The following is a 22467-nucleotide window of genomic DNA, read 5'->3' as shown; positions in this document are numbered from 1 at the left end:
CAGTACGAACCGTGCATTTGCTAGCGTCCACTTGACATGAGGGATAGCGATAAGGCTTCTTCGCCCAGACAGCGATCACGTCCAAAAACGTGAAAATAACGCAATTGTTTGCAATATAATTTATTATAAAATCGTTCAATAAATATTTAACGCGATACGAAATACATTTCCGATACGAAATACATCCTCGAAATACATTTAATTGAAAACGATAATCAAAGAAAATTATTTCGTTTTACAGATTTTAATTTCCGCGTGATCGATAATATTTAATCTTTCGCAATATTTTATTTTCGAATATACTTGTGTTTTTGTAATATTAAAAGCGCGACAAATTTTACGAGTAAAAAGCTAATATCTAATTATTGGGTTAACATCGTGTTTCTTTTGATACTTTTTTTTTAGTAATCTTTATTATGTAAAAGAATTTTTTATTTGCAGTATTTTGAATTTACAGTATTTGCGATTAGGAAAATTTCTCGAATTTATTAATAATTTTTTAGTATAAAAAGTAAGTTATCCAAATACCTTAATAATTTTACAATTCAAATATTCAAATATATATTAAATGTGTTAATTCAACAAATTTTGTTATTGTACGTATTCTTCTAATTTCGTGTAATGTACAATAGATTTCTTTTACATTATTACAATTAGACATTATTACAATTTATATACATTTGTGCAGAAAATTATGAAAAATAAAAAATGATACAATTTATATTATAGATGCTATTAGTATCAATATTCTCAACATAAGGAAATTGCCAAATTTTTATTATTTGAAATGATTAATCAATGATAATCAATGTATATAGATTCAAATAACTTAGAAAAAAAATTATTTAGTTTGAATTACTTTTTATTCTCAATATTTTATCAAATAAATATTATCATATTAGATACTAATAACATTCACATTTGAATTCAAGTGATAAAATAAATTATTAATACAGTTTATAAAAAATAAAATATTAAATCTAATACATGTTATACGTATAATAAAATGCAACTTAAATGTATATTATGTATTTAAGTTACATTTTTTACATTTTCCATACATTAATTTTTTATTTTTATTTATAGTTTTTTTTATAATTAATTTCAATTCTTTATATATAATTTATTTAATTTTACATAAAATAAATTATATATATGAAAATACTCCTAAAAATAACATATTTTTATGGTTTTTTTCCTGAAAATAAATTTAATTTTTATATGCCCTAATAGCCCTAACAAACCTAACAGTCCTAACAGACTTAATAGCCCTAACAAGCCTAATACAGACCCCTAAAAATAACATATTTTTATGTTTTTTTTTCTTGAAAATAAATTTAACTTTTATATGCCCTAATAGCCCTAACAAACCTAACAGTCCTAACAGCCCTAACAGACTTAATAGCCTTAACAGACCTAATAAAGACCTAACATCCCTAACCGCCCTACTTGCTGGCTTACACCAGCAGAAATTCACGATAAGGTGAAATTTGGGGAACCCTAATTAGAAATCCGCGATAATGAGAAATTTAAGGAGCCCTAACCGGAAATTCGCGATAAAATTTAGGAAGCCTTAGCCGCGCAACACATCTTTTGGCCAATATTGCCAATATTGATATGTATTTTTCAAGCCAGTTATCTCTTCTTCTGGCCATATTCATTTTGACGACTAATAATTTGTTTACGATCGTACGATATTACGATCGTATTTTAACGTACGCCATTAAGTCGTCAGAAATCGCAAAATATAAATTATCATGCATATATAAAATATAATTAGCATGCATTTTAACTCTCCGTCGTCGGGTTGCTTATAAATATCTTTATCTTTTAGATTAAATATTTAGAAATTAAAAATCTATTTTTAAAAAGGCCGTTTTATAAAGGCCGATATATATAATGGAAATAAATATTTCATGTACCTCTATATCTATTGTTATTTTAAAAATATTTTTTCTTTTACTTTAATTTTTACACGCGTATTATCCCGCCAACCGAGAGTTAGAAGCAACGGATTTTTTCATGCATTTACAAATCCTTTGCTTCAAAATAAAAGGTTGTTACTTACCGGCACTGATGCGCAACAGCGGAGTTAATATTGAAGCTACGTTGTCTGTAACATACAAATATAAAATGCAAATTATATAAATGTTCAAAATAATTAATATTTTAAGAAATTATTATTGGACTCATTGAATTTTATATCCGATGCACGCAATTATAAATAAATATATAAATATGAAATAATTTTATAAGTAATTAATTTTTTTAAGTAGAAACTTTTATATAGAAAAAATTATAAAAATTTTCCCAATTTTTTCATGTTTAAATCATTCATATAAATCAAATTAATTTATTTATTTATATAAAATTAATATAAATAATAATACTCACCATCAGGTTGCTCCGCCGGTGCAAGATGCCTTTCCTAGGCCTGCTCCTCCTCTCAGATCATCTGGGTTGTTGCATCTATAACATACATATAGAAAATCCAAATTATAATAATGTCCAAAAAATTAATATTTCAAAAAATTATTATTTGTATATATTGAATTTTATATTCGATCCATATAATAATAAGCAGATTAATAAAATAATTCTATAAATTAAAAAAAAAACATTATTAATAATTCTTTAATAACTTTATAAAAGCTTATACCTTTACAAGATTATAGCTTTTATTTAAAAATCTTATTCTTCAATTCTCTTCTTTAAATCATATAAATAAAAAATCAAATTACGCGATTAATTGTTTAATTTAAATTATAATAAATATATTTAATATTTAATATATAATTGTAAATAAATAAATTATTTACCAGAAGGTTGCTCTGCCGAAGCCCGATGCCTCTCCTAGGCCTCCTCCTCCTCTCAGTCTTAGACGCGCGATACTTTCAGCGGCACTCCCGCACTCACGTGCGATATTTTTATATCGCTACTTTCGCACTTTTACGCGCGATACTGGACGGTTCCCGCACTATTCGATACGATTAAAAATTTTCTGTTTGGTCGCGCGATGTATATATTTAATATATATATACTTTAAACGGCACTCCCGGTTTCGATACGAGCGAAAATCCCATTTCACTGACGAGAGTCATCTTCGAGTCAACAGGTTGGGAATTCAACGACATCTTACCTCCAAACAAGAGTTAAGTCCGAAACGGAAGAAAACTATCGATTGATGGAATCAACGCGAATGAAGTTCACTCGACTCTTGTTCGTGCATAATATCTCATGGCTGTTAGAACAAGAGAAGGGACCCATTAACGACGATTCCAAGCAATCGATCGAATTCTAACCGATCCGTACCGAACTGGAGCCCGAAGCAGAGCGTGACCTCAATCAGCCGAACTTGAGCAAAAGCTCAAAACCGCGCGCCCATGTACACAGTACTGGACATACGTGTGCGCGGCCGGCATCACCAAGTGCCGCGATGCACGAGGCGTGAGAATTTCGTTACATTCGCAACGACTCAATGAGACATCCCGGTTAGTTGACGTCGGAAGATGACAACTCGATGACAAATAAGTGAAATTGGGATTGCGAGAAAGTCCAACGCGAAAACGCGATGACGCGATGACGCGAAAAAGCTAAACGCGAAAACGCGGTAACGAGACGCCGCCGTCCGCGACACGTTAACGGCACCGACGACGAAAAGTCGACGACGCAATCTGCGTCCAGCGCATTAAATGCGCGTGCGATCCATTGCGACTCGTGGCAATGCTGTGCAAATGGGTACTTAGCTTCCTCTTCAGGCTCCTTAAGATTTATCTTAAAGAAAAGAATTTAAGATAAACCTCAAGGGACCATCCAAGTACTGAGCCACCCCACCTCGTCAAGGTGTACCCATGGGGGGTTATATTATATAAATTTATAATATAATTTGTGAAAGAGACAAAGAAATTTATATTATATATAATTTTACATAATTTGTGTGAAATTATATCATTCAATAATGTAATCTAAATCATTAGAGCTTCCGATTTTTATGTCACGTACGCAATAAGTGCATTTAGTTAAAATAATTTTTTTTTTCATTGTAATGTCTACTTATATATTGTTGAATAAAAAATTACACGACGATCATTTTCTTTAATAAAAAAAAATTGGAATCTAATTCACAGAGATGTTGTAATAATAAATAACAATGAGAAAATTATATAATATAAATAACAATGAGAAAATTATATAATAATTATATTGTATATAATATTATATTGTATATTATATATAATAATTATTGTCGCAATTGCTGCTCCTTAGATTTGCAACAGCGTTCATATTAATACGTGAACTGCTTAACTCTTTTTCTTATTATTTATTTCCGTTCTTACATGCGAAATGTTGACCGAGAGATAAAAGCAATCTGAATAAGAAAAATATCTAATTGTACATATAAAACATACTATCTTAAACTGAATCGATGAAAATTTTATTGATTAAAAATGTAACACAACGTATCATTTAAATACACGGAAAAAAAGGACATTCTTGTTTTGAAAATATATTTAGTTTTAACATGAAAATCTTGAAGTGAGATTGCGTTAATTAAAGAAAAATATAATTGCTTGAATAATTGCTTACTTGAATGAAGCCATTTTATATAGTTCAATAAAAAAAAATATATTCTTATGATTTAAGATTTAATTTTCTTGAATGGAAAAGAAACAATGTTAGATAGAAAATAATATTTTTAAATCAAAGATTATAATTTTCTTAAAGTAGAATTAAATAATTAAATATTCTTGAGATGACAATTATAATATTAAAACAAGGCTATAATATTGTTGAAATTTAAAATTATTAAATTCTTCTAAGAAGATTATAAATTGTTGCATATATACGAAACAATGAACGCCTTAATTTAAAGTATATAAGTCTTGATTTGACACTTATTTTTTTCTGTGTAAGCATTGTGTTACATTTTTTTATAACATTCTTTGCGAATTATTTATATAGAATAATAAATGTGTTTTTAAAATCTGCAAATAATTTTTTAGAAAATATAGTTAAAATGTTTTAAATATATTTTTTTCTAAGTGCGAATCGAAATCATCAATGAATTAATATTAATGTATGTTAATTACAATACCTTACAGCTGAAAATTAAAAGAATATGTGTATATGTAAACATTTATACATGACGTATATGTAACATTTTAAATGACATTGATTGCTTTAATCGTAATATATGAATAATATATAAAGTGCGCCTTTAATAAATTGAGTTTAAAGAGAAAGTGCTCGAAACTACATCGTTATAAACGAGTGTGTAAGTAACTGAAATATATGAAATAAATTTGTGTAACTAAATTAAGACAAATCTTATACGCGATAAGAAAATGATGACAAGTGGACACGTAAATCGGTACATTATTTTAGTTTAGTTTTTATCTGCGTATCAAATTACAACAGATAAAGTCGAGCCGATCTGCTCGCTCGAGCTTGCCCTTTAAAAGCAATTAGAGAAAAGGCTGCAACGAGGATGCGAAAAGAAATAGGACGCGAATAAGACGCGAGATATTTCACGAGCGACGAAATCCGAGTTTTCTACTTTTGGATTTAAGGATCAAGGATATAATTACTATAATTATTGGCTATCGATCGAATCCACATTGATTATTTAGGTCAGAAAAAATTCGGGATGCTACCGATATATTGAACATCTGACGCGAATATTAATCGTTACGCAAGACCAAACACAAATGAAGTGCAAATACATTCAATTTTAATATTTTTATAAATCTATTTCGTATAAAATTAAGTATCTAAATTTATTGATTGTATAATTAATTATTACGCGCAATCAATTTTTTTTGCCTTCAGATATATAATATTGTAAATTGTAAATATCAAGAATCGTCTTGAATATAAAACTTTTAATAAATTCAATCTATTAAAAAATATCTAATTCTTATATATAAAGAATATAATAATTACATTATTGTGAAATATTTTATAAAATATCTTAAAATATCAATTTGTACGAAAACTATTTTATTATATTATTTGGAATATTTTAAAATAAAAACTGAAATATTTTTTATATATGCGTTATTTATTAGATGATAATTTAGAATAAATTACTTTCGAAAAGATGAAAAAGAAACAATAATAAATGTCTGAAAGTAATATATGAATGATAAATACTTTATAAATGACGTACACCGCATATTTCGTTGCTGATAATTTTTTGCAATTGAAAGAAATTTAGTACTAATTCGCAGATATTTAACGACAATAAATAATAATGAAAAAATTATTAATATACTATATAATGATTATTGTTAAAATTATTGCAATTCTCTATTTTTTGACGGCATTTATATTAATAGTACGCCTTTAATCGAGTTTAAAGAGAAAGTGCTCGAAACTACATCATTATAAACGAGTGTGTAAGTAACTGAAATATATGAAATAAATTTGTGTAACTAAATTAAGCATAAATCTTATACGCGATAAGAAAGTCGATGATAGGTGGACACGTAAATCGGTACATTATTTTAGTTTAGTTTTTATCTGCGTATCAAATTACAGTAGATAAAGCCGAGCCGATGCTCGCTCGAGCTTGCCCTTTAAAGGCAATTAGAGATAAGGCGAGAGAGAGAAAGATCCAAGAAGAAACGCGAATAAATATAGTATTATATGTATATGTATATATAAGTATGTGTGTGTGTGTGTGTGTGTGTGTGTGTGTGTGTGTGTGTGTGTGGGTGTGTGTGTGTGTGTATGGTATATTAACACGAATTAAAAGATCGAAAGATTAATCTAATTGAAAGTCATGATATAGTAATTGCTTAATTAATAATTAATTTATGCTCGCATTTTAAGCAAATTTAAAATATCGGAAATATCGAAATATATTTGACCCTGTGTGTGAACATTATTAGATAAATAATTATTATTCGTAAGGATTGATAATCGAAAAATTATAATAAAATTTATCATTTTTACCGTTATTTCCATTTTTATTTTTGCAATTATGATCTTTAATAAAGATTTATCATCGTAATAAAAAAATTCATATTGTTTATCAAAAGTTTAAATTAGATTTAAAAGTATATTATTGCCTCTTTTCGGCGATAATGATTGATTATTTCACTGTATCTATTCCGTGAATAGCTATCATTACAGAGATCGCGTATAGTTTGACAATTCAATAAAATTAATAATAAAATTCCAATAAAATTAAATACATTTGTTTATAAAATTAACTTTGTTCTACGTTGGCAAAGGTTCTTCGTTTCTTTTGGAATATATTAAAGATTCTTTTATAATTAAATTTTACGAAATATAAAATTATTAAATTTATAGTATTTAATATTTAGAAATAAATAGGTAATTAGAATATTTTGTGTTATATTTTATTTTTATGTAGCTAAATTATACGATATTATGTAAATTAATTATACGATATTATTTATTAAAAGACTAATATATCTTTTACGAATCTTTTTATTAAGTTAATTATTTAGATCTACGGGATAGAGAAGTACGATTCGCTCGACGTTTTTATGAGATCAAATTAAATACTAATTCATTACAAATGTTGTTTTCATTATTGATATATATATGCAGTACATGTATATTAATACGAATTATAGAATCGAAAGTTTAATAAAAAAGTGAAAGTCATGATACAATAATTGTTTAATTAATAATTAATTTAAGAATATACGACGAATATATTCGCACTACGATCTTTACTGCTCGAGTGTTGCCGTGTGAATGATACCAAAACCGTATGACTAGCGCGCTATTGTTTACATCGTCAAGGCCGAACACCGTGTTATTGTCCGTTCGTCATATCGAAATATATTGTATTATATTATATTATATTTTATATTATAATATAATATAATATAAATATGTTAAAGTACGTAAAATATTTCGATGACGAACAGACAATAATACCGACCTTGGCGTAAACAATACATATTTATATTTTATTATATTATATTATATTATATTATATTATATTATATTATATTATATTATATTATATTTTACGTATTTTAATACAGCATATAATTTTTCGATATTGATCGCGATCGCGTCTAGAAAAGGATTTAACGGAGCGTCTTGTATACTACTACTTTACTCTTTGAGTGTCGTCGCGCGAATGATAATAGAGCGAAAAAATTAGTCGGAAAGACTGTGTTATTATTATTTTTTATCGAAACATTTTTCAAGACTATGGCATATAAACATTAGCGCGCTATTGTTTACGCCGTCAAGGTCGGTGTTATTGTCTGTTCGTCATCGAAATATTTTACGTACTTTAACACATACACACACACACACACACACACACACACACACATATACACATGTGGAATATATTAAAGTATATAGCAACAAATATAGCAACAAATTAAATCTAAACTACCCTTAGGTAAAGAATAATTTTCTGCGCCCAAAATATCGAAAAATATCGTAAAATATCGCAATGCTAGAAATCCTAAACTATCCCTAGATAATTAATATTACCCTGCGCTTCAAAATATCGCAAAGTATCGCAATAAATTAAACCTAAACTACCCCTTGATACGGAATAATACTCCGCGCTACAAATATCGCAAGATATCGTAAAATATCGCATTGTATTTAAACTTATACTATCCCTAAATAATTAACATTACACTGTGTTCCCAAATATCGCAAAATACCGCAATATAAATAAACCTAAACTACCAATAGATACAGAATATTACTCTACGTCCGTAAATATCGCAAAATATCGTAAAATGTCGCATTGTATTTAATCTTATACTGTCCCTAGATAATTAATATTACACTGTGCCGCAAAATATCGCAATATAAATAAACTTAAACTATCCCTATAGATACAGAGTAATACTCTGCACTCCAATTATCGCACGATATCATAAAATATTATTTGGTCTGCGAATATGTTGGATATATTTGCGATAGACTATGGGAAATATATTTTTCCAAGAAAATGATTGGTTTTTTGCTAACAAATTATAAAATATTAATAGCAGAAATGGAGCGATTGAATATTTCGATAAAGAAGTCGAGGAGCAATTATTCTACCAAAAAGTCAAGAGGAAAAGTTGATTATTTTCTTACAGATATAGTTTTAAACAATAGAGCTGATATATTATGTTTAAATGTTCGCACCATCAACCTTTCAGCACAATTTCTGGTTTTATTCCGTGCTATGTACACGAAATGCCAGTGTTAAATTTTTAATATAAACGAATCTTGTGGTCCTCTCTCTCTCTCTCTCTCTCTCTCTATATATATATATATATATACATAAATACATAAATATTTTGTGGTCACGGTAAATATTGTAAAATCATCGATCTTTAATAGTATCTCGTCAGTGGATATGCTTTCGAATGTTCCACTTTATAGCAAATTTTTTATATTATTTTATTATAGTTTTCATAACATCAAAATATTTAATGCTTGATGCTTTATATATTATAATACAATGTGCTAAATTATAAAGTGTAACATAATTATATAAAGTATTACTACGCATTTTTATCCAATGTATCTTCTTCTTCAAATCTTTGCAGTGTTGTAATCTGTCGCATTCCCAAGACCATAGGGACTCGTGCTTCTTCCTTCTCTCTCTCTCTCTCTCTCTCTCTCTCTCTCTCTTCATGCTTTTATCATTCTTTTACTTTCATCTTATTCAAAAAATGTAATAATTACTAATTAACTATTATAATATAATATATTATAATATAATTATTATATTCATAATTAATAATTATTAATATAATAATTATAATTACGGGGTATCTCTCTTAGTCTGACTCTTTTTCTTTGACCTATCCGGCATGGGTGACCCTACCAGTAATTAAGGTCGGTGTTCATATAGTCTTATATTTAAGATCGTTTTAAGTAAAATTTAGAAAATGTTTATTATTTCATTGAGATTGAACAGAATTTTAAGATGCGAAGACCATATTTAAGATGATTAAATATAAAAACAGATTATATAAATACCGGCCTATGTTACCGCCGGCATAGCTCTCCGGATCATTAGAGTACTCAAACCTCCTCACCCGGCAAATGCCTTCGTTAAGGTGGAGATACCATCGAGGAGGTAAAATTTTTTTATTTTATTTTCTTTTAATAGTGTAGGTTTTTCAAATTTTCCAAATAGAAAATATAATACATAGAATTTATAAAAAATATATATGTATATTATATAATTATAAAATATTATAATGTATAATTACATAGCTTGCAGTCATATAAAAATATATTACAAAATATACATTATAATTATAATACAATTTATAAATACATAAAATTTTCCGTTGAAAATATATAGTATATAATACATAATTATAACAATAATAAAAAATACATTATATATAAAACATAAAATAATACATAACAAATTGTTATATAGAATATATACATAGCATATTTTATTATATTACACGAAAATATCAGAAATGCGTACAATTTATTAGAAATTTTTAGATTGGCGTAGCGCTGATAATCTATCGCAACCAAAAGAATCATTAATAAATTTATCGATTATGTCTTTCAATAAGAAAAAGTACCCGGAATTTTAATGCATTTTGTAAGGTTTTCTAAAAGAAATGTTCGATGACGCGAAAAGATAAGTAAAGCATCGATGTTACCCAACGATTAAATCAGAAAAAAAATCGCGGTTTAAATTTCGCGAATGTATATGATGAATAAAAAAAATTGATAAAAATAGTAATATTTAATTACAATACACATAATTTCTATAATCGGAATACAACGTGCGCACACGCAATATAATTATTATCATTTCATGTGACAATAAAAATATTGCAACATTAGAGGCGCATTTCATATAATTTGTAAATAATATACGTAAGGAATTAAACGCGGATGTAGAACCTATAATACTCGATTTCTTTCCAAATATACAATTTCATGTAAATTTCGCGATCAAAAGTATATAAAAATATATATCTTGTTTCGCGGACAATTGCAAATAGGCTAAACTTTAATGTTCCTTAAAATAATCGCGTTATCGCCACGTTCAATGAAGGATAACTGGCCCAACGATTAAACCAGATCAAAATCCCTCTGCCGAGTGATACGCTGGTTAATATCTAACAGAGAGAAGAACGATCTTAAAAGTGGAAAGCGACCTCAATTTATCTTATTTCTTCTATTTCGGATCCCGCGGAATCGATCCACAAAGGAAAGTTAAGTGATTCATTGAACGTCATAAGTCCCGCTACAGGAAGGAACGAATCCCCGATCTTCCTGATTGCTCCCAATAACAGTGATTTCGGCAGCGAATTAACGACTGTTACCCTTATTATCATTTTCAATACATGAGATTAAACTTCGCGTGAAAAAAAACATGTTCTTCCATTGTAAGAAATATCTTTTTTTACTAAAAAAATGACTGGATATAATGATTTTTATATACATGTTACAATCGAGTATATTTAGGAAAAATGAAATACATGCGCTTTTATCGTTGCTCGGTTAAATGTATGAATAATAATAACTTTAGGGTACCAAATGTGCTCGAGACAAATCAAATCCGATAACAGCGAGATTTAAAAAAAAATTCAATTTGAATATTTAGCAACATCAAATGGAAGATTATCAAGAAATTAATTTTTCTGTTGCATTTAACACTTAACACGTGACAATAATTTACAGAATCTTACTGATATCAGAGTACCCATTCGATTTGTCTCGAACTTTTTAATTACTCACACATTTTATATTATATCATGCATCATCCTAATATATTATTAAGAATAATACAAAAAAAGGGTTTTTGCAAATACATCACAATTTGCGCACATGTATTTTATTATATATACATATACACTCGTCTTATCTAAAATAAATGTAATATACTGAGATAGTGGAACGTCCAGTGCCTGCAAGTGGTTTCTTAAAAGAAACCAAAAATAAAATTAATTCAAAATTAATTAATAAAATATACTTGTTTGTAACCATAATTTTTCAAATAATAAAAATTTTGCACAAAAAAGTTTGCGCAAAAACTTATTAAATTAAATTTATATTTGAAAAAGTGAATTTTATCTATTATATCCATTTTTGAACTATTATTAAATATTTTCATTATTAAAATAATATTGATATTAATGGAAGAACATTTTTAATAAAAAAAAAGAAAATATATCTTCTCTCAAAGTATACTTAATGAATTTTGTATTTTATATTTAATAAAATCGATTTCAAATGTACGGTGATCGTCGTTAAATCACTGCCAAAAACATTGTTTTCAGGAACCGCCAAGAAAACCTGGGTTTAATTCCTACTCTGTAATGGAAACTTCCAATTTTCAATGAGGCACCGAACTAAGCATTGCGGATAGAGCCCACAAAAACCGACGAGAAATAACTCTCCGCAATGAAGATCGTTTCGACTCTCCGCCAGTACAAACCGCATTTGCTAGCGTCCACCTGACATGAGGGACAGCGATAAGGCTTCTTCGCCAAGATAGCGATCACGTCCAAAAACGTGAAAAGAACGCAATTGTTTGCAATATAATTTATTATAAAATCGTAAATCAATAAATCGTAAATCAATAAATATTTAACGCGATTCGAAATTTTCGAAATACATTTAATTAAAAACGATAATCAAAGAAAATTATTTTGTTTCACAGATTTTAATTTCCGCGTGATCGATAATGTTCAATATTTCGCAATATTTTATTTTCGAATATACTTACGTTTCTATAATATTAAAAGCGCGACAAATTTTACGAGTAAAAAGCTAATATCTAATTATTGGGTTAACATCGTGTTTTTCTTGATTCACTTTTATTTAATAATCTTTATATTATGTAAAAGAGTTTTTTTACGGTATTTGCGCGAGTTTCTCGAATTTATTAATAATCTTTTAATATAAAAAAATAAGCTATCCAAATATTTGAATAATTTTGCAATAAAAATATTGAAATAAAATATATCAAATGTGTTAATTAAACAAATTTTCTTATTGTACGTATTCATCTAATTTCGTGTAATGTACAATAGATTTCTTTTACATTATTACAACTAGATTATAATTTATATACAATTGCAAAGAAAATTATTAAAAATAAAAAATAATATAATTACAATTTATAGATATAATTACAATGTTAGATACAATTTAATAATTGATGCTATTAGTATCAATATTCTCAACACAAGAAAATTGCAAAATTTTTATTATTTGAAATGATTAATCAATGATAATCAATGTATATGGATTCAAATAAGTTAGAAAAAAAAATTATTTAGATTGAATTACTTTTTTCTGTCAATATTTTATCGAATCAATATTATCATATTAGATACTAATAACATTCACATTCGAATTTAAAATTGTATAATTTTCAAAAAAATACAATTTTTAAGTGATAAAATATTAATACAATTTACAAAAAATAAAATATTAAATTTAATACATGTTATACGTATAATAAAATGCAACTTAAATGTACATTATGTATTTAAGTTACATTTTTTACATTTTCCATACATTTTCCATACATTTTTTTATTTTTATTTATAGTTTTTTTTATAATTAATTTCAATTCTTTATATATAATTTATTTAATTTTACATAAAATAAATTATATATATGAAAATACTCCTAAAAATAACATATTTTTATGGTTTTTTTCCTGAAAATAAATTTAATTTTTATATGCCCTAATAGCCCTAACAAACCTAACAGTCCTAACAGACTTAATAGCCCTAACAAGCCTAATACAGACCCCTAAAAATAACATATTTTTATGTTTTTTTTTCTTGAAAATAAATTTAACTTTTATATGCCCTAATAGCCCTAACAAACCTAACAGTCCTAACAGCCCTAACAGACTTAATAGCCTTAACAGACCTAATAAAGACCTAACATCCCTAACCGCCCTACTTGCTGGCTTACACCAGCAGAAATTCACGATAAGGTGAAATTTGGGGAACCCTAATTAGAAATCCGCGATAATGAGAAATTTAAGGAGCCCTAACCGGAAATTCGCGATAAAATTTAGGAAGCCTTAGCCGCGCAACACATCTTTTGGCCAATATTGCCAATATTGATATGTATTTTTCAAGCCAGTTATCTCTTCTTCTGGCCATATTCATTTTGACGACTAATAATTTGTTTACGATCGTACGATATTACGATCGTATTTTAACGTACGCCATTAAGTCGTCAGAAATCGCAAAATATAAATTATCATGCATATATAAAATATAATTAGCATGCATTTTAACTCTCCGTCGTCGGGTTGCTTATAAATATCTTTATCTTTTAGATTAAATATTTAGAAATTAAAAATCTATTTTTAAAAAGGCCGTTTTATAAAGGCCGATATATATAATGGAAATAAATATTTCATGTACCTCTATATCTATTGTTATTTTAAAAATATTTTTTCTTTTACTTTAATTTTTACACGCGTATTATCCCGCCAACCGAGAGTTAGAAGCAACGGATTTTTTCATGCATTTACAAATCCTTTGCTTCAAAATAAAAGGTTGTTACTTACCGGCACTGATGCGCAACAGCGGAGTTAATATTGAAGCTACGTTGTCTGTAACATACAAATATAAAATGCAAATTATATAAATGTTCAAAATAATTAATATTTTAAGAAATTATTATTGGACTCATTGAATTTTATATCCGATGCACGCAATTATAAATAAATATATAAATATGAAATAATTTTATAAGTAATTAATTTTTTTAAGTAGAAACTTTTATATAGAAAAAATTATAAAAATTTTCCCAATTTTTTCATGTTTAAATCATTCATATAAATCAAATTAATTTATTTATTTATATAAAATTAATATAAATAATAATACTCACCATCAGGTTGCTCCGCCGGTGCAAGATGCCTTTCCTAGGCCTGCTCCTCCTCTCAGATCATCTGGGTTGTTGCATCTATAACATACATATAGAAAATCCAAATTATAATAATGTCCAAAAAATTAATATTTCAAAAAATTATTATTTGTATATATTGAATTTTATATTCGATCCATATAATAATAAGCAGATTAATAAAATAATTCTATAAATTAAAAAAAAAACATTATTAATAATTCTTTAATAACTTTATAAAAGCTTATACCTTTACAAGATTATAGCTTTTATTTAAAAATCTTATTCTTCAATTCTCTTCTTTAAATCATATAAATAAAAAATCAAATTACGCGATTAATTGTTTAATTTAAATTATAATAAATATATTTAATATTTAATATATAATTGTAAATAAATAAATTATTTACCAGAAGGTTGCTCTGCCGAAGCCCGATGCCTCTCCTAGGCCTCCTCCTCCTCTCAGTCTTAGACGCGCGATACTTTCAGCGGCACTCCCGCACTCACGTGCGATATTTTTATATCGCTACTTTCGCACTTTTACGCGCGATACTGGACGGTTCCCGCACTATTCGATACGATTAAAAATTTTCTGTTTGGTCGCGCGATGTATATATTTAATATATATATACTTTAAACGGCACTCCCGGTTTCGATACGAGCGAAAATCCCATTTCACTGACGAGAGTCATCTTCGAGTCAACAGGTTGGGAATTCAACGACATCTTACCTCCAAACAAGAGTTAAGTCCGAAACGGAAGAAAACTATCGATTGATGGAATCAACGCGAATGAAGTTCACTCGACTCTTGTTCGTGCATAATATCTCATGGCTGTTAGAACAAGAGAAGGGACCCATTAACGACGATTCCAAGCAATCGATCGAATTCTAACCGATCCGTACCGAACTGGAGCCCGAAGCAGAGCGTGACCTCAATCAGCCGAACTTGAGCAAAAGCTCAAAACCGCGCGCCCATGTACACAGTACTGGACATACGTGTGCGCGGCCGGCATCACCAAGTGCCGCGATGCACGAGGCGTGAGAATTTCGTTACATTCGCAACGACTCAATGAGACATCCCGGTTAGTTGACGTCGGAAGATGACAACTCGATGACAAATAAGTGAAATTGGGATTGCGAGAAAGTCCAACGCGAAAACGCGATGACGCGATGACGCGAAAAAGCTAAACGCGAAAACGCGGTAACGAGACGCCGCCGTCCGCGACACGTTGACGGCACCGACGACGAAAAGTCGACGACGCAATCTGCGTCCAGCGCATTAAATGCGCGTGCGATCCATTGCGACTCGTGGCAATGCTGTGCAAATGGGTACTTAGCTTCCTCTTCAGGCTCCTTAAGATTTATCTTAAAGAAAAGAATTTAAGATAAACCTCAAGGGACCATCCAAGTACTGAGCCACCCCACCTCGTCAAGGTGTACCCATGGGGGGTTATATTATATAAATTTATAATATAATTTGTGAAAGAGACAAAGAAATTTATATTATATATAATTTTACATAATTTGTGTGAAATTATATCATTCAATAATGTAATCTAAATCATTAGAGCTTCCGATTTTTATGTCACGTACGCAATAAGTGCATTTAGTTAAAATAATTTTTTTTTTCATTGTAATGTCTACTTATATATTGTTGAATAAAAAATTACACGACGATCATTTTCTTTAATAAAAAAAAATTGGAATCTAATTCACAGAGATGTTGTAATAATAAATAACAATGAGAAAATTATATAATATAAATAACAATGAGAAAATTATATAATAATTATATTGTATATAATATTATATTGTATATTATATATAATAATTATTGTCGCAATTGCTGCTCCTTAGATTTGCAACAGCGTTCATATTAATACGTGAACTGCTTAACTCTTTTTCTTATTATTTATTTCCGTTCTTACATGCGAAATGTTGACCGAGAGATAAAAGCAATCTGAATAAGAAAAATATCTAATTGTACATATAAAACATACTATCTTAAACTGAATCGATGAAAATTTTATTGATTAAAAATGTAACACAACGTATCATTTAAATACACGGAAAAAAAGGACATTCTTGTTTTGAAAATATATTTAGTTTTAACATGAAAATCTTGAAGTGAGATTGCGTTAATTAAAGAAAAATATAATTGCTTGAATAATTGCTTACTTGAATGAAGCCATTTTATATAGTTCAATAAAAAAAAATATATTCTTATGATTTAAGATTTAATTTTCTTGAATGGAAAAGAAACAATGTTAGATAGAAAATAATATTTTTAAATCAAAGATTATAATTTTCTTAAAGTAGAATTAAATAATTAAATATTCTTGAGATGACAATTATAATATTAAAACAAGGCTATAATATTGTTGAAATTTAAAATTATTAAATTCTTCTAAGAAGATTATAAATTGTTGCATATATACGAAACAATGAACGCCTTAATTTAAAGTATATAAGTCTTGATTTGACACTTATTTTTTTCTGTGTAAGCATTGTGTTACATTTTTTTATAACATTCTTTGCGAATTATTTATATAGAATAATAAATGTGTTTTTAAAATCTGCAAATAATTTTTTAGAAAATATAGTTAAAATGTTTTAAATATATTTTTTTCTAAGTGCGAATCGAAATCATCAATGAATTAATATTAATGTATGTTAATTACAATACCTTACAGCTGAAAATTAAAAGAATATGTGTATATGTAAACATTTATACATGACGTATATGTAACATTTTAAATGACATTGATTGCTTTAATCGTAATATATGAATAATATATAAAGTGCGCCTTTAATAAATTGAGTTTAAAGAGAAAGTGCTCGAAACTACATCGTTATAAACGAGTGTGTAAGTAACTGAAATATATGAAATAAATTTGTGTAACTAAATTAAGACAAATCTTATACGCGATAAGAAAATGATGACAAGTGGACACGTAAATCGGTACATTATTTTAGTTTAGTTTTTATCTGCGTATCAAATTACAACAGATAAAGTCGAGCCGATCTGCTCGCTCGAGCTTGCCCTTTAAAAGCAATTAGAGAAAAGGCTGCAACGAGGATGCGAAAAGAAATAGGACGCGAATAAGACGCGAGATATTTCACGAGCGACGAAATCCGAGTTTTCTACTTTTGGATTTAAGGATCAAGGATATAATTACTATAATTATTGGCTATCGATCGAATCCACATTGATTATTTAGGTCAGAAAAAATTCGGGATGCTACCGATATATTGAACATCTGACGCGAATATTAATCGTTACGCAAGACCAAACACAAATGAAGTGCAAATACATTCAATTTTAATATTTTTATAAATCTATTTCGTATAAAATTAAGTATCTAAATTTATTGATTGTATAATTAATTATTACGCGCAATCAATTTTTTTTGCCTTCAGATATATAATATTGTAAATTGTAAATATCAAGAATCGTCTTGAATATAAAACTTTTAATAAATTCAATCTATTAAAAAATATCTAATTCTTATATATAAAGAATATAATAATTACATTATTGTGAAATATTTTATAAAATATCTTAAAATATCAATTTGTACGAAAACTATTTTATTATATTATTTGGAATATTTTAAAATAAAAACTGAAATATTTTTTATATATGCGTTATTTATTAGATGATAATTTAGAATAAATTACTTTCGAAAAGATGAAAAAGAAACAATAATAAATGTCTGAAAGTAATATATGAATGATAAATACTTTATAAATGACGTACACCGCATATTTCGTTGCTGATAATTTTTTGCAATTGAAAGAAATTTAGTACTAATTCGCAGATATTTAACGACAATAAATAATAATGAAAAAATTATTAATATACTATATAATGATTATTGTTAAAATTATTGCAATTCTCTATTTTTTGACGGCGTTTATATTAATAGTACGCCTTTAATCGAGTTTAAAGAGAAAGTGCTCGAAACTACATCATTATAAACGAGTGTGTAAGTAACTGAAATATATGAAATAAATTTGTGTAACTAAATTAAGCATAAATCTTATACGCGATAAGAAAGTCGATGATAGGTGGACACGTAAATCGGTACATTATTTTAGTTTAGTTTTTATCTGCGTATCAAATTACAGTAGATAAAGCCGAGCCGATGCTCGCTCGAGCTTGCCCTTTAAAGGCAATTAGAGATAAGGCGAGAGAGAGAAAGATCCAAGAAGAAACGCGAATAAATATAGTATTATATGTATATGTATATATAAGTATGTGTGTGTGTGTGTGTGTGTGTGTGTGTGTGTGTGTGTGGGTGTGTGTGTGTGTGTATGGTATATTAACACGAATTAAAAGATCGAAAGATTAATCTAATTGAAAGTCATGATATAGTAATTGCTTAATTAATAATTAATTTATGCTCGCATTTTAAGCAAATTTAAAATATCGGAAATATCGAAATATATTTGACCCTGTGTGTGAACATTATTAGATAAATAATTATTATTCGTAAGGATTGATAATCGAAAAATTATAATAAAATTTATCATTTTTACCGTTATTTCCATTTTTATTTTTGCAATTATGATCTTTAATAAAGATTTATCATCGTAATAAAAAAATTCATATTGTTTATCAAAAGTTTAAATTAGATTTAAAAGTATATTATTGCCTCTTTTCGGCGATAATGATTGATTATTTCACTGTATCTATTCCGTGAATAGCTATCATTACAGAGATCGCGTATAGTTTGACAATTCAATAAAATTAATAATAAAATTCCAATAAAATTAAATACATTTGTTTATAAAATTAACTTTGTTCTACGTTGGCAAAGGTTCTTCGTTTCTTTTGGAATATATTAAAGATTCTTTTATAATTAAATTTTACGAAATATAAAATTATTAAATTTATAGTATTTAATATTTAGAAATAAATAGGTAATTAGAATATTTTGTGTTATATTTTATTTTTATGTAGCTAAATTATACGATATTATGTAAATTAATTATACGATATTATTTATTAAAAGACTAATATATCTTTTACGAATCTTTTTATTAAGTTAATTATTTAGATCTACGGGATAGAGAAGTACGATTCGCTCGACGTTTTTATGAGATCAAATTAAATACTAATTCATTACAAATGTTGTTTTCATTATTGATATATATATGCAGTACATGTATATTAATACGAATTATAGAATCGAAAGTTTAATAAAAAAGTGAAAGTCATGATACAATAATTGTTTAATTAATAATTAATTTAAGAATATACGACGAATATATTCGCACTACGATCTTTACTGCTCGAGTGTTGCCGTGTGAATGATACCAAAACCGTATGACTAGCGCGCTATTGTTTACATCGTCAAGGCCGAACACCGTGTTATTGTCCGTTCGTCATATCGAAATATATTGTATTATATTATATTATATTTTATATTATAATATAATATAATATAAATATGTTAAAGTACGTAAAATATTTCGATGACGAACAGACAATAATACCGACCTTGGCGTAAACAATACATATTTATATTTTATTATATTATATTATATTATATTATATTATATTATATTATATTATATTATATTTTACGTATTTTAATACAGCATATAATTTTTCGATATTGATCGCGATCGCGTCTAGAAAAGGATTTAACGGAGCGTCTTGTATACTACTACTTTACTCTTTGAGTGTCGTCGCGCGAATGATAATAGAGCGAAAAAATTAGTCGGAAAGACTGTGTTATTATTATTTTTTATCGAAACATTTTTCAAGACTATGGCATATAAACATTAGCGCGCTATTGTTTACGCCGTCAAGGTCGGTGTTATTGTCTGTTCGTCATCGAAATATTTTACGTACTTTAACACATACACACACACACACACACACACACACACATATACACATGTGGAATATATTAAAGTATATAGCAACAAATATAGCAACAAATTAAATCTAAACTACCCTTAGGTAAAGAATAATTTTCTGCGCCCAAAATATCGAAAAATATCGTAAAATATCGCAATGCTAGAAATCCTAAACTATCCCTAGATAATTAATATTACCCTGCGCTTCAAAATATCGCAAAGTATCGCAATAAATTAAACCTAAACTACCCCTTGATACGGAATAATACTCCGCGCTACAAATATCGCAAGATATCGTAAAATATCGCATTGTATTTAAACTTATACTATCCCTAAATAATTAACATTACACTGTGTTCCCAAATATCGCAAAATACCGCAATATAAATAAACCTAAACTACCAATAGATACAGAATATTACTCTACGTCCGTAAATATCGCAAAATATCGTAAAATGTCGCATTGTATTTAATCTTATACTGTCCCTAGATAATTAATATTACACTGTGCCGCAAAATATCGCAATATAAATAAACTTAAACTATCCCTATAGATACAGAGTAATACTCTGCACTCCAATTATCGCACGATATCATAAAATATTATTTGGTCTGCGAATATGTTGGATATATTTGCGATAGACTATGGGAAATATATTTTTCCAAGAAAATGATTGGTTTTTTGCTAACAAATTATAAAATATTAATAGCAGAAATGGAGCGATTGAATATTTCGATAAAGAAGTCGAGGAGCAATTATTCTACCAAAAAGTCAAGAGGAAAAGTTGATTATTTTCTTACAGATATAGTTTTAAACAATAGAGCTGATATATTATGTTTAAATGTTCGCACCATCAACCTTTCAGCACAATTTCTGGTTTTATTCCGTGCTATGTACACGAAATGCCAGTGTTAAATTTTTAATATAAACGAATCTTGTGGTCCTCTCTCTCTCTCTCTCTCTCTCTCTCTCTCTCTCTCTCTCTCTATATATATATATATATATATATATATATATATACATAAATACATAAATATTTTGTGGTCACGGTAAATATTGTAAAATCATCGATCTTTAATAGTATCTCGTCAGTGGATATGCTTTCGAATGTTCCACTTTATAGCAAATTTTTTATATTATTTTATTATAGTTTTCATAACATCAAAATATTTAATGCTTGATGCTTTATATATTATAATACAATGTGCTAAATTATAAAGTGTAACATAATTATATAAAGTATTACTACGCATTTTTATCCAATGTATCTTCTTCTTCAAATCTTTGCAGTGTTGTAATCTGTCGCATTCCCAAGACCATAGGGACTCGTGCTTCTTCCTTCTCTCTCTCTCTCTCTCTCTCTCTCTCTCTCTCTCTTCATGCTTTTATCATTCTTTTACTTTCATCTTATTCAAAAAATGTAATAATTACTAATTAACTATTATAATATAATATATTATAATATAATTATTATATTCATAATTAATAATTATTAATATAATAATTATAATTACGGGGTATCTCTCTTAGTCTGACTCTTTTTCTTTGACCTATCCGGCATGGGTGACCCTACCAGTAATTAAGGTCGGTGTTCATATAGTCTTATATTTAAGATCGTTTTAAGTAAAATTTAGAAAATGTTTATTATTTCATTGAGATTGAACAGAATTTTAAGATGCGAAGACCATATTTAAGATGATTAAATATAAAAACAGATTATATAA

At 27.6% G+C, this 22467-nt stretch overlaps 2 long non-coding RNA genes across 2 annotated transcripts; both read right to left on the bottom strand.

Annotated features, from left to right (window-relative positions):
• Nucleotides 1-1062: 1062 nt before the first annotated feature.
• LOC145975478 (uncharacterized) lies at nucleotides 1063-3633 on the bottom strand. The gene is made up of 3 exons (XR_014439989.1): nucleotides 2820-3633; nucleotides 2395-2469; nucleotides 1063-2113 (listed from the first exon to the last, which is right to left on the bottom strand). It is a non-coding gene; the product is annotated as an uncharacterized LOC145975478 (long non-coding RNA).
• A 9888-nt stretch (nucleotides 3634-13521) lies between these two features.
• Nucleotides 13522-16300, bottom strand: LOC145975444 (uncharacterized). The gene is made up of 3 exons (XR_014439976.1): nucleotides 15282-16300; nucleotides 14857-14931; nucleotides 13522-14575 (listed from the first exon to the last, which is right to left on the bottom strand). It is a non-coding gene; the product is annotated as an uncharacterized LOC145975444 (long non-coding RNA).
• Nucleotides 16301-22467: the final 6167 nt, after the last annotated feature.

This window comes from Camponotus vicinus, unplaced genomic scaffold (genome assembly GCF_025532165.1).
Source record: "Camponotus vicinus isolate PSW18456_S1 unplaced genomic scaffold, iyCamVici1.0 SCAF_8, whole genome shotgun sequence".
NCBI lineage: Eukaryota > Metazoa > Arthropoda > Insecta > Hymenoptera > Formicidae > Camponotus > Camponotus vicinus.
Note: the sequence above shows the minus strand (reverse complement) of the source record. Positions and strands in the feature narration are given on the sequence as shown.